The following is a 15,520-nucleotide window of genomic DNA, read 5'->3' on the forward strand; positions in this document are numbered from 1 at the left end:
TTACCAAAGACTTTGTATATTCCTGGATCCTTGAATCAGAAAAAAGTAGCTATGCTGGATCCCTCTCTCTTTTGGGGGAGAGAGTTTATGTATGTGTGGTGGGTTTTGGAGAAAATGAGGAAGCATAAGGAGAATACCTCAATTTCTGCCCAATGGAAGTGGGAGGATGGAATCACTGATGTTCCAGAAGCTAAGAAAGGAAAAATGTAAATTATTTTCTTTATGCATGTGGTTTGCACAACATCCTCCAACATAAGACTCCCACTTGGGTCCTAAAGTTGGAAAAATATAGAGAGTATGGAGATGAACAAAAACAGGACTTGACACAGTATCCCAGGTGTCAGCACAAGTAGACCAACTCCTGGAGGGAGATATTTGTAAGGTATTCCCCAGGTTCATTACTCATGTGCATTATAAATGTGGAATTCATGTCATTAGCCTAAACTATAGAGATGTATTTCTCACGTAAGTCCCTATATGCAGGCTGGGTAGCAAAGAAGAGTTCTTAAAGTGGGGGTAATGTGAAGTGCTCTTAAGAATTTTCTACCCTAAAAGGTATTTCCCATGTTGACTGAAATTCTTCATTGATTCCACTGCTTAGAACCTGTCTTTAATCATCTCTCTGTAACCACAAAAGCAGCTACAATAAAGATTCTGAAATCAGATTGCTTTGTTCAACCTAGGCTTTACCACTAACTGCTTATGTGACTTTGGAGAATGCTTTTTCAATTTATCTTATTTATTTGGCTGTGCCAAGTCTTAGTTATGGCATGTGGGATCTAATTCCCTGATTGGGGATTGAACCCAGGCCCCTACATTAGGAGCACAGAGTCTTAACTACTGGACCATTAGGGAAGTCCCTGAGGTATGGTTTTTAATAATCAAGAATCACAGTTATTGAGTATGCAGTCACTTAGCAACTACAGAGCTAAGCACTTTACATGTATCTGCACGCATGCATGCTTAGTCACCATGTCATGTAGCCCCAGGGACTGTAGCCTACCAGGCTCCTCTGTCCATAGGACTTTTCAAGCAAGAATACTGGAGTAGGTTGCCATTTCCTCCTCCTTCAACCCACATCTCCTGCATTGCTGGCAGATTCTTTACCACTCAGCCACGTGGGAAGCCCCATGAGGTAGAGGTAAGGTATCATTATTATAGTTATCAGATGAAGACACTGAGGCAAATGTGTAACTTCCAGGTCCAAAACTAGTAAACTAAGGAGCTGAAATTCAAACCTAAGCCATTTTAACTACTAGTGTACAGTGGCCTCACTTAAACACTCTAAGCCACTGTACCTACCTTAGACAGTTGTAAAGATTAGGTTAAGATAATGCACGCAGACTTCATGGAGTGCAAAAAGTGTTTAATTTTATTACTATTTCAGATAAATCAATCCTTTAAATAAAAAAGGAGCAACGTCTAGCAAATCCCCACACAAAGCCCCATAACAGAGGCACAAAAGACCCATCAGGATTCCATTCCTTCCTGCCTCTCCAGTCTCATCTCCTACCACTTCCCCCTTCCACACTCCAGCCTAACCGAGTTACTTCTCATTCTTCAGAGGTGCAAGACATTTCGTTATCTCCATGACCTACAATATGCTGTTCAACTCAAATCTGTCCCCTGCTAGGTGAGATGCTCCCTGTCTGGGCTCCCACAGAATTCTGCACACACTGGTTGTTCTTCTTATGCTATACTCAGAGTCCTCTGTTATCTGCCTCCTCCACCACGCTGTAAGTCTGAGGACAGTCTGCTGCAGTAGTCTCCCATCCTAGCTCCCAGAACAACATATGCACAGCAGACATTAAATGAATGTACACAGAATTAACACATTAATTCTAATTAGTGTTCTAATGGAGTTATAGCAATTTACTGGCAGGATGAGTAAAGACTGACTTGGAGGGTCTGAAACAACTTCTCTGAAGAGGCAGCATCTGACTTGGCTCTTTATGGGAAGGTAATACTCAAAATTCTCCAAGCCAGGCTTCAGCAACACGTGAACTGTGACCTTCCAGATGTTCAAGCTGGTTTTAGAAAAGGCAGAGGAACCAGAGATCAGATTGCAAACATCCGCTGGATCATCAAAAAAGCAAGAGAGTTCCAGAAAAACACCTATTTCTGCTTTATTGACTATGCCAAAGCCTTTGACTGTGTGGATCACAATAAACTGTGGAAAATTCTGAAAGAGATGGGAAGACCAGACCACCTGACCTGCCCCTTGAGAAACCTAAAAGCAGGTCAGGAAGCCAACAGTTAGAACTGGACATGGAACAACAGACTGGTTCCAAATAGGAAAAGGAGTACATCAAGGCTGTATACTGTCACCCTGCTTATGTAACTTATATGCAGTGTACATCATGAGAAACGCTGGGCTGGAAGAAGCACAAGCTGCAAACAAGACTGCCGGGAGAAATACCAATAACCTCAGATATGCAGATGACACCACCCTGATGGCAGAAAGTGAAGAGGAGCTAAAGAGCCTCTTGATGAAAGTGAAAGAGGGGAGTGAAAAAGTTGGCTTAAAGCTCAACATTCAGAAAACGAAGATCATGACATCTGGTCCCATCACTTCATGGCAAATAGATGGGGAAACAGTGCAAAAACAGTGTCAGACTTTTTTGGGGGGGCTCCAAAATCACTGCAGATGGTGACTGCAGCCATGAAATTAAAAGACACTTACTCCTTGAAAGGAAAGTTGTGACCAACCTAGACAGCATATTAAAAAGCAGAGACATTACTTTGCCAACAAAGGTCCGTCTAGTCAAGGCTATGGTTTTTCCAGTGGTCATGTATGGAGGTGAGAGATGGACTGTGAAGCTGAGCGCCAAAGAATTGATGCTTTTGAACTGTGGTGTTGGAGAAGACTCTTGAGAGTTCCTTGGACTGCAAGGAGATCCAACCAGTCCATTCTAAAGATCAGTCCTGGGTGTTCACTGGAAGGACTGATGCTAAAGCTGAAACTCCAATACTTTGGCCACCTCGTGTGAAGAGCTGACTCATTGGAAAAGACTCTGATGCTGGGAGGGGTTGGGGGCAGGAGGAGAAAGGGACGACAGAGGATGACATGGCTGGATGGCATCACCAACTCGACAGACACGAGTATGAGTGAACTCCAGGAGTTGGTGATGGACAGGGAAGCCTGGTGTGCTGCGATTCATGGGGTCGCAAAGATTCGGACACAACTGAGCGACTGAACTGAACTGAATGCTTGGATCGGTGAACACACACAAGTGGACCTCCCAAGAAGAAAAGGTTTGAGGAAAGGCTCTAGAAGAAAACTTCGGAGTATAATAAGTAAACTTCTATGACTAGAACATAGGAAACAAGGAGGATAAGGTCACTGAAACAATAAAACTGGGAACTGCAAAGAATCAAGATCATCAAATCTATTTTCAAACAACTTTCTATTAAAAAAAAAAGTTACTGCTGCCCAAGTAATGTTATCCTCTCCCAATTCTTCGATTTGCATTTCTTTTCATTCACTCATAACCAACCCATAATGACCACATCAAAAATACAGCAATGCATACAAAGAGGGATTGTAGCAAAAGGACAGAAATGGGGAAAGTAAAATAGTATGAAAAGTAAGATGAAACTGCTCTAAAATTAAAATACCAAGCAGATAGGAGAGTCTCACCTGTATCAGAGCAGGGCCCATGTCTTCAGCAGTTTGACTGTTCTTACATTTATTAAACTTAGTCCTTTTTTAACTACATAAATTTCCGTAACAAACTCACACCGATTTATGATGCAGAGACAGCAATCACTGAAGGCAATCGCTATCATTTTAGAAAGAAAACCTTTTGCCTTACGTACTTTGCACTCCACCCAGTAAGCCACTGGCATTACTAAAGAGTCAGTGAATGATAGAGTGTTTAATACAGGCTACATCATGCAAGAACAAAATTTACAACCACTGTACTGATTGTGTCCCCTGCTTTACACGCCAACTCGATACTGAATGCACACCTTTTAGGGGAAAGACACTCTTCTTTGCATTGACAGGGATATCTGGATGAATTTGGTATGATCCAGACCCTTAAAGAATACACAGAAAAGGTGAGCCAAATGTGTACATGATAATGCAATTCAGGCTGTGATAAATGTATGAAAAATGTAGCATGAAAGCAAAAAAGAAGTACTCATTAATCTTAACAGGAAAAATGGAGGAATATTTCATGGCAGGGTTAACTGGGACTCCTAGGAAAAGTTTTCATTGTGTTTATTTTAGTTTTATAATTTTTTTTAATTACAAAGGTGATATATGTTCATTATGAAAAAATACAGATAAGCAAAAAACTACAAATCACTACATTTTGGTATATGCCATTTAAATTTTATTTATGTATAAAAATAATAACATTTTACATTCTTTTCAGTAAGCAGCTTTTCAGGCAACAATATATTAACAACCATCTTTCCACATTATTTACTATACCTCTACAACTGACGTTTTTACTTTAAGAGGAGCATATCACAAAAAGAGTACACAGCAAAAGCCTTCTCCCTTCTACCCTCCATTACCTTACACTTTTAAACAGAAGCAACCACTTTGACCAGTTTCTTGTGATCGTTCCACGAGTAGTCTATGGCTATATGAGCATGTGTGTGTATATTTCTCTTTTTAAATAAATGGTAGTAGTGCACACAGTTTTGTACCTTGCTTCTATCCCCAGGCAGTACACATATCATTGCCTTGTTCCTCCTAGTGGCTGCAGTGTGTTCCATTGTACTTATATACAATACCTTATTCATCCAGTACACTTTGATGGACATTCAGAATATTTCCAACCTCTTGCTAGTACAGTAATGCTGCTGTTGCTGCTGCTAAGTTGCTTCAGTCGTGTCCGACTCTGCGACCCCAGAGACAGCAGCCCACCAGGCTTCCCGGTCCCTGGGATTCTCCAGGCAAGAACACTGGAGTGGGTTGCCATTTCCTTCTCCAACAGTAATGCTACATATATCCTTAAAATGCAAAAATGCACACATTTGTGACTATATCTGCAGAAGTGGAGTTTTAAGGTCAAAGGATATGTACAGTTTTTAGTTTCATAGACATTACCACAGTATTCTCCATTCAGATGGTCCTAATTTCTAGTCCTGCCAACTACAAATGAGAACACCTACTTATTTCCCTACCTGTGGCTGCCCAGCAAGATACTATTTTCCATTCTCCTCTTCTACCACACACACACACACACACACACACACACACACACCCCTTACAGACAGGTGAGGTCATTTGTCAGGTCAACAGAATAAGGGATATGAACAGACATATGTGTCATATTCAGGCCGAAGAAACTGAGAAGACGGTGCATATTTTCTACCCTTTCTTTGTTTTTCTACCAGCTGGAAACAGATTTCAAGACTGGAGGGAAAGGGAGAGCCACATGATGCAAGGAACCTGAGTTTCTGAATCACTTGAGAGAGAACAACTGTCTAGCAATCAGAAACATCCACACTGACTATTGCATGAGGGAGAAATAAATTTCTATTGTATTAAGTTGCTAAAATGTTAGTGTTTGTTATAGTAACTTGCTTTAGGTTAAGCAGTACACCAAGATACTCTTTTTTATATAAAACACTAGATCCACATTTCAGAGGGATACATTTGGGAAATGTTGCATAAGTATTTCAATGTTAAGTATGACAACGGTTATTGAGAAAGTATTCTTCATTTCCTGGATTACTTAGAGCTATTTTTTGTTTCTCTTTTTAAAATCAAGAATGAGCACTGATTATCAAATACCTTTAAATGTCTGTGGAAATGACCTTATGGTTTTCTCCTTTGATTTACCAACGTGATAAATTACGTTACTATTTACTCACATTGCAATAGCTTCACATTTCTAAAATAAATCAGGTTTGTGTGGTTACAGTATTTTTATATGATACTGAATGCAAAACATAAACAGAACAAAATATGACACTGGGAAATTCTTCAAACATGACTTAAATTTTAATTGAGGAAGTAAAAAGTAGAAGAGACCTTTCTGAAGAACAAATTTGTTATCTGGAAAAGCAAGTGATAGTTTAACACACTGTCCAGGGGAAAAATAAAAAGAAATGGAATTCCTGAATGAAAAAAAAAAAGAACCAGAGGGCCATTCTAGAAAGCCTAATTGTAAATAAAAGAAGTTCCAGAGGCAGACCAAAGACCATACTGGAGAAAGCAATAATGAAAACACAATACAAGAGAACTACCCTCTGGAGAAAACTAGAGCTGTTAGATCAGAAGCACTCACTGAGTGCCAGCAGGATAAATGAAAAAAGGTGTACATTTAGACATATCCTCATGAAATTTCTGAAGTTTAAGAATAAGAAAAAAATATATAAGCTTTCAGAAAGAAAGAACAGGTTACTTACAAATGAACGAGCATGCGGCTGGCAATGGGCATGGATAAGAACGTAGGCTCTGAAGCAAGACTACCTGGGCTCATACCTTGATGTGACTTGGTCAAGTACTTAACTTCTTTGTGCTTCTGTAAAACAGGGATGATGATAGTTCTTAGCTTCTAAAAGACTGGCTGGAAACAGAATTTTCAAAAACACATGGGAAGTCTGGCACGTCATTTGAGTCACCCAACTTCTACCTGTTAACATTAAAAGCTATATCAGAGTCTGAACTCTGCACACTATTGAGAGGACAAAAGCCTGTCCTCTCCCCAGAGCTTAATGTGTAGCACATATGACCTGAAGAGCTGGCTGGATTAGCCCACCAGAATGCCTCCAGTGGTACCTGAGCTCCATGCAAGTAAGACATGAACTGATAGGTGGAAGCAATCCCACTGATTATTCTTTAATGTGAACAAGGCACTGACAAGTTTTTTGGCCCAGAATAAAGATTAACAGAGAAGAAAAGGCCATAGGCTCCATCAAAAGTAAATGGACTCACAATGGAATCTCTTGCAGTCAGTGAAGACTCTCCTACAATCTTACTGTTATTCAGGGATCTCCAAAGTGAAACAATATGGGACTTGGGGCTACCTGATTTGGGTGTCATAAAAAGTTATTTCATTCATTTAGCAAATTATTTGAGCACATTTATGTATCAGTAACAACAGTGGGGATCTAATTGTGAACAAGACACACCAAGTCCCTTTCCTTAAAGAATCTACATACACGGACCTTGATTTATACGACCCAAATGACCCATGTGATGTAAGAAATCTATCCCACTACCAAAGAATATCTCTTACATTCATTCACACATACACATACACACACACACCTTTTAGCCCAACTGAACATGAAACAAAAAAGCTGAATTCTTATTAATCATGAATAGTCAGATGTTACTTTAATTTAGTTCCTTTTTCATAGTTCTGCAAATGCAACTCTAGTGTAATCATTTGGTGGAATTCTTGGGTTAATTAGTTCAATTCTAGTAACTAAGCATTTAGCACCAAAACATATATATTTTAAATGTGCCTCTATACATACTAGCTAAAAATTCCCTAGCCCATTTGCCCATGTTCAGACAAGATTATTTCTTCAATCCAAAAGGAACATATAGAATTAAACGCCATACACTGAACACAGTGGGTTGAACTGGTGGTCCCTGAAAAAGGTGTACATCTTAAGTCCCACTCTTGTCATTTAGCCCCTATTGGCTCTTTAGTAAGTAGGTTAGCCTCTGTGAGCCTCCATGACCTCATTTGTAAAAATGGGATAATCAAACCTGTGCTACTATCCCCCAGAATTCTGATCATACATGTTCTGATCATACAGAATCAATGAGATCATACATGTGAAAATATTAAGAATACTATAAAATCCTTTACAAATATGAATTATTATTCTTAAACTTTATCTGGGATTTCAAATGAGGTTTGAAGTTTGGGTTCTTTATTCAAGCCCACTTACTGCAACCCTTTACACAAATCAGTGCTGCCTAACTTTAGCAATGCCAACCTTGTATCAATTTTTAATATTAAATTTTATTTATAGAATTAAGCTATTACCAAAGTACAGAGAACTTCTTTAATGCTAGGATTTAATGAAGAAGGTCTAATTACCACTAGCCTTATTAGCCATTTCTCTTCCCTCCAAATATCTTCTACTACTGTCATACTAATTTAGAAAAGAGACCATCTAATTGGTTTATTGCCCCATATACATTAACAAATCAGTTCTAACTGATTTGCCTTCAAAGATATCTGTGAACTCACTTAACATAATCATAATTCTTCCTCTAGCTGACCTTAATTATTCCATACTGAATTCTTCTGGCTAAGAATGAACCATTAATAACTTCTTCCTCCTATTTTTTGGTTTTCCCCAATAGGTGGATCCTGATCTACTGCCAGACCTAGTTCTTCTTTCCTGAAATCAAGTATATTTATGAAGTATAATCATAAACTAAGAATATTAATTCTATCCATTGTACACTAAAGTTTCATAACCCTATAATCTCACTTTATCCATGTACGAGTTTACATTTTCTAGATAATTCTTCCATTTTTACTTCACAAGAAATATCATCAAACATATTCTAAACTATTGAGCAGCTAGTTCTACTGCAAGCTTCAAATTTCTTTCCTTCAGAGCACAAAGTTTGACATTAAGAAATGGCACTCTGATGATGCAGTCTTTATTGTCTTGTGCCATAATCATTCTTCTCTGTATCACAGTTGAATGATATTCAAATTTTCCTCAGGTCTAACACAGAATACTATAAACATTTCACTTTTTGAAATTTTTCCTCTTCAGAGTTAACTTAAAAGAATTACACCCAAACAGAAGTTCAAAACAGTAAAAATCTGAATGGGCTCTTGAAATTTGTAGATGCAATAATAATCAATGCAACTATTATCATCGGTAACACATCCTTAAGATGAGATGTCCTTCAAGAATGCATTAGGTGTCCTTACTAAGCCACTGAATTATGGGCAGTAAGTTATTTTAATATATTTAAATTCACCACCTTTCTATAAGCAAAAATTAAATCACTTCTGAGATATAAATTAAACACCTGGCTCTCCCAATGACCACTCAATATTTCAAATCAAAAGTTACCCTTAGGAAATCCACAATCATTATTTTGTATAACTACAGATGAATACTACTCTATACCATCATAGGCTTTATCTGCCTACACATGGGTATTATAGAGGTTCCTACTGTATCATCTCAGATCAATAAGAAATTTAGTAACAGTGGTCTCTTAATTCTCTAAATGACCTACATAAAAGTACATAAAAATTGTGAATCTCTTCCAACAACAGGAGCCTCTACGTTGTTTTCAGACAATTGATCCCACGTGAGACTGCCAACATACTATTTATGTATCAATCCACCTGATCAGGAAAACTTGAAGTAATGATCTTCGTTAAGAACTTCAACTCTGGATCCCTTGAAGGTACTTCTTAAGAAACTAAAGACATCCTAAGAAGCCATCCATTCCCCAATCACACATCTTAGGAAACAAGTGTAGAACCTGGCTCCTCGCCACTAGAGGGGGGTGTTTCTTCTATTGGTTTCTCTTTCCCTTAATTTGGCTTACCAGAATTTCTGGTTGAACTAGAAATAAGCCTCAAGATCAACATCCTGACCTTTATTTCCCCTTCATACTGTGTGGCCCTTTCTTTTTATTTCGGGCTGTAATCTACAACTAAAATATCAACTTCAACCCCTGATTACTTGTATAATTATGTCTCATGTCATATTTCATTGCCTTTTTATGAACATGCTAACAAGCTACACAGAGTTGATTCTAGAGACTTTGACATTAGTTTATCTGGCGGGGAAAAAAAAAAAAACAACAACAAAACAGAAAATCCAACCAAGACTGCTTATTCTTTTTCAGGAAAAAATTCTTTTTTCATTTGCCATGTTCACATTATTTCATTTGAATCCCCATAAAAACTACTGGGAAAAAACTGAACAATTAATAACAAATTCTAAAGAAAATACTCAGTCTCTTTAAGTGACTTGCCCAAGTTTTCAGGTAGCAAATAGTGAACCCATAATGAAGACTCACAAGCCTCGACCCCTAGACATTTCAGGTGTTGTTTGTACCATGCCATGAGTAAAAGGCCCTAGATGAGAAAATGGACTGAGGACTGACCTAGTCTTACTATTTGCCATACTAGTCTAGAGCAAACAGCTATGTGTCAGTTCAGTTCAGTCGCTCAGTTGTGTCTGACTCTTTGCGACCCCATGAACTGCAGCACACCAGGCCTCCCTGTCCATCACCAACTCCCGGAGTTAACTCAAACTCATGTCCATTGAGTCAGTGACGCCATCCAGCCATCTCATCCTCTGTCATCCCCTTCTCCTCCTGCCCCCAATCCCTCCCAGCATCAGGGTCTTTTCCAATTAGTCAGTTCTTTGCATCAGGTGGCCAAAGTATTGGAGTTTCAGCTTCAACATCAGTCCTTCCAATGAACACCCAGGACTGATCTCCTTTATGATGGGCTGGTTGGATCTCCTTGCAGTCCAAGGGACTCTCAAGAGTCTTCTCCAACAGCACAGTTCAAAAGCATCAATTCTTTGGCCCTCAATTTTCTTCACAGTCCGACTCTCACATCCATACATGACTACTAGAAAAACCAAAGCTTTGACTAGACAGACCCTTGTTGGCAAACTAATGTCTCTGTTTTTTAATATGCTGTCTGGGTTGGTCATAATTTTTCTTCCAAGGAGCAAGCATCTTTTAATTTCATGGCTGCAGTCACCATGTGCAGTGATTTTTGGAGCCCCCAAAATAAAATCTCTCACTGTTTCCACTGTTTCCCCATTTATTTGCCATGAAGTGATGGGACCAGATGCCATGATCTTAAGTTAAGTGTGACTACTTAACTCACTACCATTTCTGGCAAAGACTATATACATCTTAGACTAGCCCCTACCTGCCATGAAGTCACAAAATGAGACAGGAATGGATGAGAGAGATAAAGGAAGAGAGGCTCAGGGGAGAAGGAAGAGAGGAAAATAAATTTATTAAAGAAACCTGAGGTGAGGCATAAGATGCAAAGTACTCAAGAACAGGGACTAAAACATATCGAGAAATCAGAATCAGGAAAAAGAACAAATGAATGATAAAAAAGCAGTCACATCATCAGACAGTCAAAGGATCCAAAAGGCTCCAGAAGAGATGGCAGGTGCTGGTGGATTCCCTGCTGCTTTCTGTGAAGAACCCTGGTCTAACGCAGAGCCCCTTAGAGAAAACTGAGGCAAGAGCTGGCTGGTTAAAAGCTGCATCCACTTTCTAAAGCCATTAAGAGGGGGAGAGCAGAGCCTCAATAAAAGGAGATCTATCAAAATCAAATCAAAACCAGCTGCCATGAATCTGCCTGGGACAAAGTGAGTATACCACTCAGAATGCTTTTGGCTGCAAGTGACAAAATCCCAGCTCATGCTGGCTTACACAATAAGGAACTGTATTATCTCACAGAACTGGAAGTTCAGACATAAGGCAGACCAAGCACAATACAATCAGCAGTTCAGTAAGGTCATCAAGAGCTCAGGTTTCCTCTCTCTGCTCTGCCATCTTCTAGATCAGCTTCCTGCTAAGCTAGTTTCTTTCACTACCCTAAGATGTCTTGTGCAGTTCTAGCCATCATATTCAGATATAACAGCGTAAGAGGAAGAAAAGGCACTATCTCTTTATCTCTTTTTAGGGTCAAGAAACCATTTTCCAGATGCACCCTGACCCTCCTTCAGACTTCCCGTCACATCTCACTGAACAAAATAGGTTACAGACCAACTCTAACTCTTCATTAGCAGATGAAATGGGATTAACCATCACTGCTTAGACTAATCATCTAGAATAGAATGAAAGCTGGTAGTCAATCCATGGGGTCTCGAAGAGTCAGACACAACTGAGCAACTTCACTTTCACTCTTCACTTTCATACACTGGAGAAGGAAATGGCAACCCACGCCAGTGTTCTTGCCTAGAGAATCCCAGGGACAGCAAAGACTGGTGGGCTGCCGTCTAGGGGTCGCACAGAGTCGGACACAACTGAAGTGACTTAGCAGCAGCAGCAGCAGCAGCAGTCAATCACCATGACCGTACTATGGGCAAGTTCTGATGATGAGTATTACTGTGACACCATTTTCACTCCATAACAAATCTATTAACTTATTGTGTTGCTTCCAAGATCTTAACGAGGCATGTGCTTTGCCCAAAATTCGAATAATTATTCTTTGCTCACATTCCATACCTGCCATCCTAAAATTTTTTAATCAGTTTTAAAACATTTTATGATGATTTTCTTGGTCTATCTACTATTTAAAAAAAAAAAAAAAACCTTCACTCCCAAGCAATATTTGCAATCGAGGTGTCCTCCCGGAGAGGCAGCAGCCTGACAGCATGGCTCAAGCATTTGTGAACAGCAAGATCCAGCCTGGGAAGGTGGTCATGTTCATCAAGCCCACCTACCCCTACTGCAGAAGGACGCAGGAGTTCCTCAGCCAACTGCCCTTCAAACAAGCACCTTTGGAATTTGCTGGTATCACAGCCAACGGTAACATCAACGAAATTCAAGATTACTTGGAACAGCTGACAGGAGCCAGAACGGTACCTCGGGTCTTCATTGGTAACGAGTACATAGGTGGATGCATTGATCTAGTAAATATGCATGAGAGACAAGAACTGCTGACATGGCTAAAGCAAATTGGAGCTCTGCAATAATTACAGAGCAGACCCAGGCTGATAACCCCCTTGAGGGATGGATGGCATTGCAGATAACAGCCGCAGTTCCTGGAGGATGGACCTGGGGCGACTTTACCCAGCTACAGCAATGGTTTACTTAAAATTCTGAAATATGTTAACCTCAATAAAGGGGGAGGGGCATTTTGGAAGGCAAAAAACCGCTTATTTTGACTCAGTATTTAAAAATGGACCAACTTGCCCAAAATAACAGGTCTGAGCAGTCTGATGGATGTCTCGTACTTCATGTGGATTGGCCTTTGGGTTCCAAAGGAACATGACAAGATATGCTTAGGATTCACTCACTGATCCAAATCTCTGTGGCACATGTTCTTAGCAAGTGTTCTCCTTGTGCTGGGATGCTGCTACCTCTAACTCCAGTGTTTCTCAACCAAGTATATCTCAGGTCCCCGAAGATGAAGCTAGAGTTTGTTTTCCGCTACTGCCTGAAAATTATTTTGTTGAGTTTGACTTCCTAGAATTTGTATTATGAAATCAATAGGTATTTTGAATGTGTTTTTTCAAAAGGTGTCTCCCAGGCCACCACCCCCACCCCACCTCACCACCTCCTACTTTGACAGTCACTGCTGTGAACCACTGTCCTGAACCTTGACAACTCACAGATCTCATAGGAAATGTTCAACAGTTCTGTGAGGGGGCTGAGCACCCAATCTGAGAGATGCCATATAAAAAGTTAGACATTGTTGGTCCACACTCTGTGCTACAGGGATCAGAGGTCTAAATCTAGATGCCTGATCATATGGCAACAATGTTACGTCAGATGGTATCCAGAGAATCCTGAACAAGCATGTATTGTTTAGATTACAAACAAAAGAAAAACATAAAAATCTAAATGTTGCATGGAAAATTTGTATCCCCCTCTCCCAAAAATACATCTCTGAAAATAGCCAAATTTGGAAAACACTGTTCTAAATGTTCTCTCTCTCCCCTTTTTTCCCCTTCACTCTATGAGAACTTAAGAATTCCTTATTGTGAAGGATTCTAGAATTGCAAGATTAAGTTAATTTCCTTCTGTAGTCTCTCAAGTATGAATGGTTAATTTCTTCTCTATTAAAGAAGAAGTACCCATGGATCACACAGTGATTTTTGCCGAATTCTTTTCTACATTCTCAAGACTTTAAGGAATGTCATCAATGCAAAATATACCAATTTCAAGCATTTTTTCACATTCATCCCTCCTTCCATTATAAATAAAGGCACATGCTATTGTCCTTCAAAAAAAAAAAAAAAAACTTCAATGCAATTATCTTATAGCAAAAATGGTAAATAGTTTTGTTACAGCAACTCCAGTAGGTACATCTGCCTAGAATCCCATTTCAAGAAAGATCCAAAGCTGAATTTGGATCCAATGAGTAACAGTACTGTGACTGATCAGTGATGTCTACTATGTACTAGAGCTTGGGCATAACACACAACATGTATCTGCCAGCCTTGATTTAGAGAAAATCTATTTAAATAATTTCCCTTCAATGATAAATGGATTTCTCTGCCTTATCTTTATTTTAGTCAGGACCCAATCTAGTTCCTCTTTATAACTTTCATCTAGTTTACATATATACACATAATATACAGTAAGCATGAAGCATGAACACCGAAAATTATTTTGTAGATGATCAGAGTTCCACAGGGACCCTTTTGTAAATACACAGAAATGATGGACAGAATCGCTTAATTTATAAACTGTCTCACTTAAAGAAAGCAGGGGGGGGTCTTTGGGGCCCAGGCTAGTGATAGACCTCAGCAGGCTTCAGGGACTAAAGGAAAAAGAGAATGGCAGTCTATTTTCAGTTAAGGTGGACTGGCCCACAGTTGCAGGTCAAAAGGTAGAAAGGAACCAAAGTCTAAAACTGGACAAAGATGACGAACCAATAGCTGCAGAATGCTTAAATAATGGCAAATTACAAGCAGCATTCAGAGTTTATGTATATAAAATGCACTTGAAAAGAGAGGAAAGGACAACAGTAATTATTCTTTGGTAAATTATAATTTATGGCTTTTTTTTTCCTTTTGTCCTTCTACTCCTTATCTACATTTTTCTGAGTGTCCTGTACCACATATGCACTGCCATTTTAATGAGGGGAAAAAAGCAATAAAGGAAACATGTTTTTATCTTATCGCTCAATGTTTTGATTGTTCCAATTAACCTCTTACTGACTTTTAGTTGAGATCAAGTCTGTCCAACTATGCTATTGTTGGGCAGCTAGGTTGTTTTAATCTTTTGGTATCATAAGCAACATAGTGCTCCTGCAGTTGAAAATTAATTTGAAATATAAAAGAAGAAAAATTAGACAAATCTCTAGAAAAACGACCAAAAGTATTTAAACAACTCATAGTATACTAAAAGTATTACTATTCAAAAATTTCTAACTTAGCATATTCACTTTCTACTAAATAATTGTTTTAACCAAATTTTCCAGTTGACTAGTTTGCTTTCAACTAAGTTGTATTTGGATAAAACTGATTTTGGCCAAAATGATTTTAAGATAAATTGGTGTTGGACAGAGTATACTACCAGCATTAGGGGGGAAGTCTGAAGGCAGAGATAAGAAATAGGCTCCCCAAAAGGTTCATTAATAAGAACAGGCAAGTCTGAAACAGAAACATCGCCAAGGGCAATGGTTTAAAGTAGAAGGAAATGTCTATCAAGGAGCTATAAAACTAGCCCAAATAACTTAGAAAGTGCTAGTATGCATATCAGGTAAATTCAGTTTCAGCTGCTTGTTTGGACACGCTCCCCTAGGAACAATACTGGATTTTCCCTAGGTTCCCTAGATGAAATAAAAAAACTTTATAATCTGTTTGGGGTTCAAACTGAGGAGGCATGTTCCCCAAATTA

At 39.0% G+C, this 15,520-nt stretch overlaps 1 long non-coding RNA gene and 1 pseudogene across 1 annotated transcript in view; one reads left to right on the forward strand and one right to left on the reverse strand.

Annotated features, from left to right (window-relative positions):
- The window catches only part of LOC106502417, a 602,578-nt gene that overhangs the window by 578,967 nt on the left and 8,091 nt on the right, over window positions 1-15,520 (reverse strand). Inside the window, exon 2 of the long non-coding RNA XR_001918456.1 lies at window positions 6,373-6,488. This is a non-coding gene — a long non-coding RNA (uncharacterized LOC106502417). The remainder of the gene's footprint in view (window positions 1-6,372; window positions 6,489-15,520) is intronic.
- LOC108636569 lies at window positions 12,116-13,546 on the forward strand (annotated as a pseudogene).

Source organism: Capra hircus, chromosome 8 (assembly GCF_001704415.2).
Source record: "Capra hircus breed San Clemente chromosome 8, ASM170441v1, whole genome shotgun sequence".
NCBI lineage: Eukaryota > Metazoa > Chordata > Mammalia > Artiodactyla > Bovidae > Capra > Capra hircus.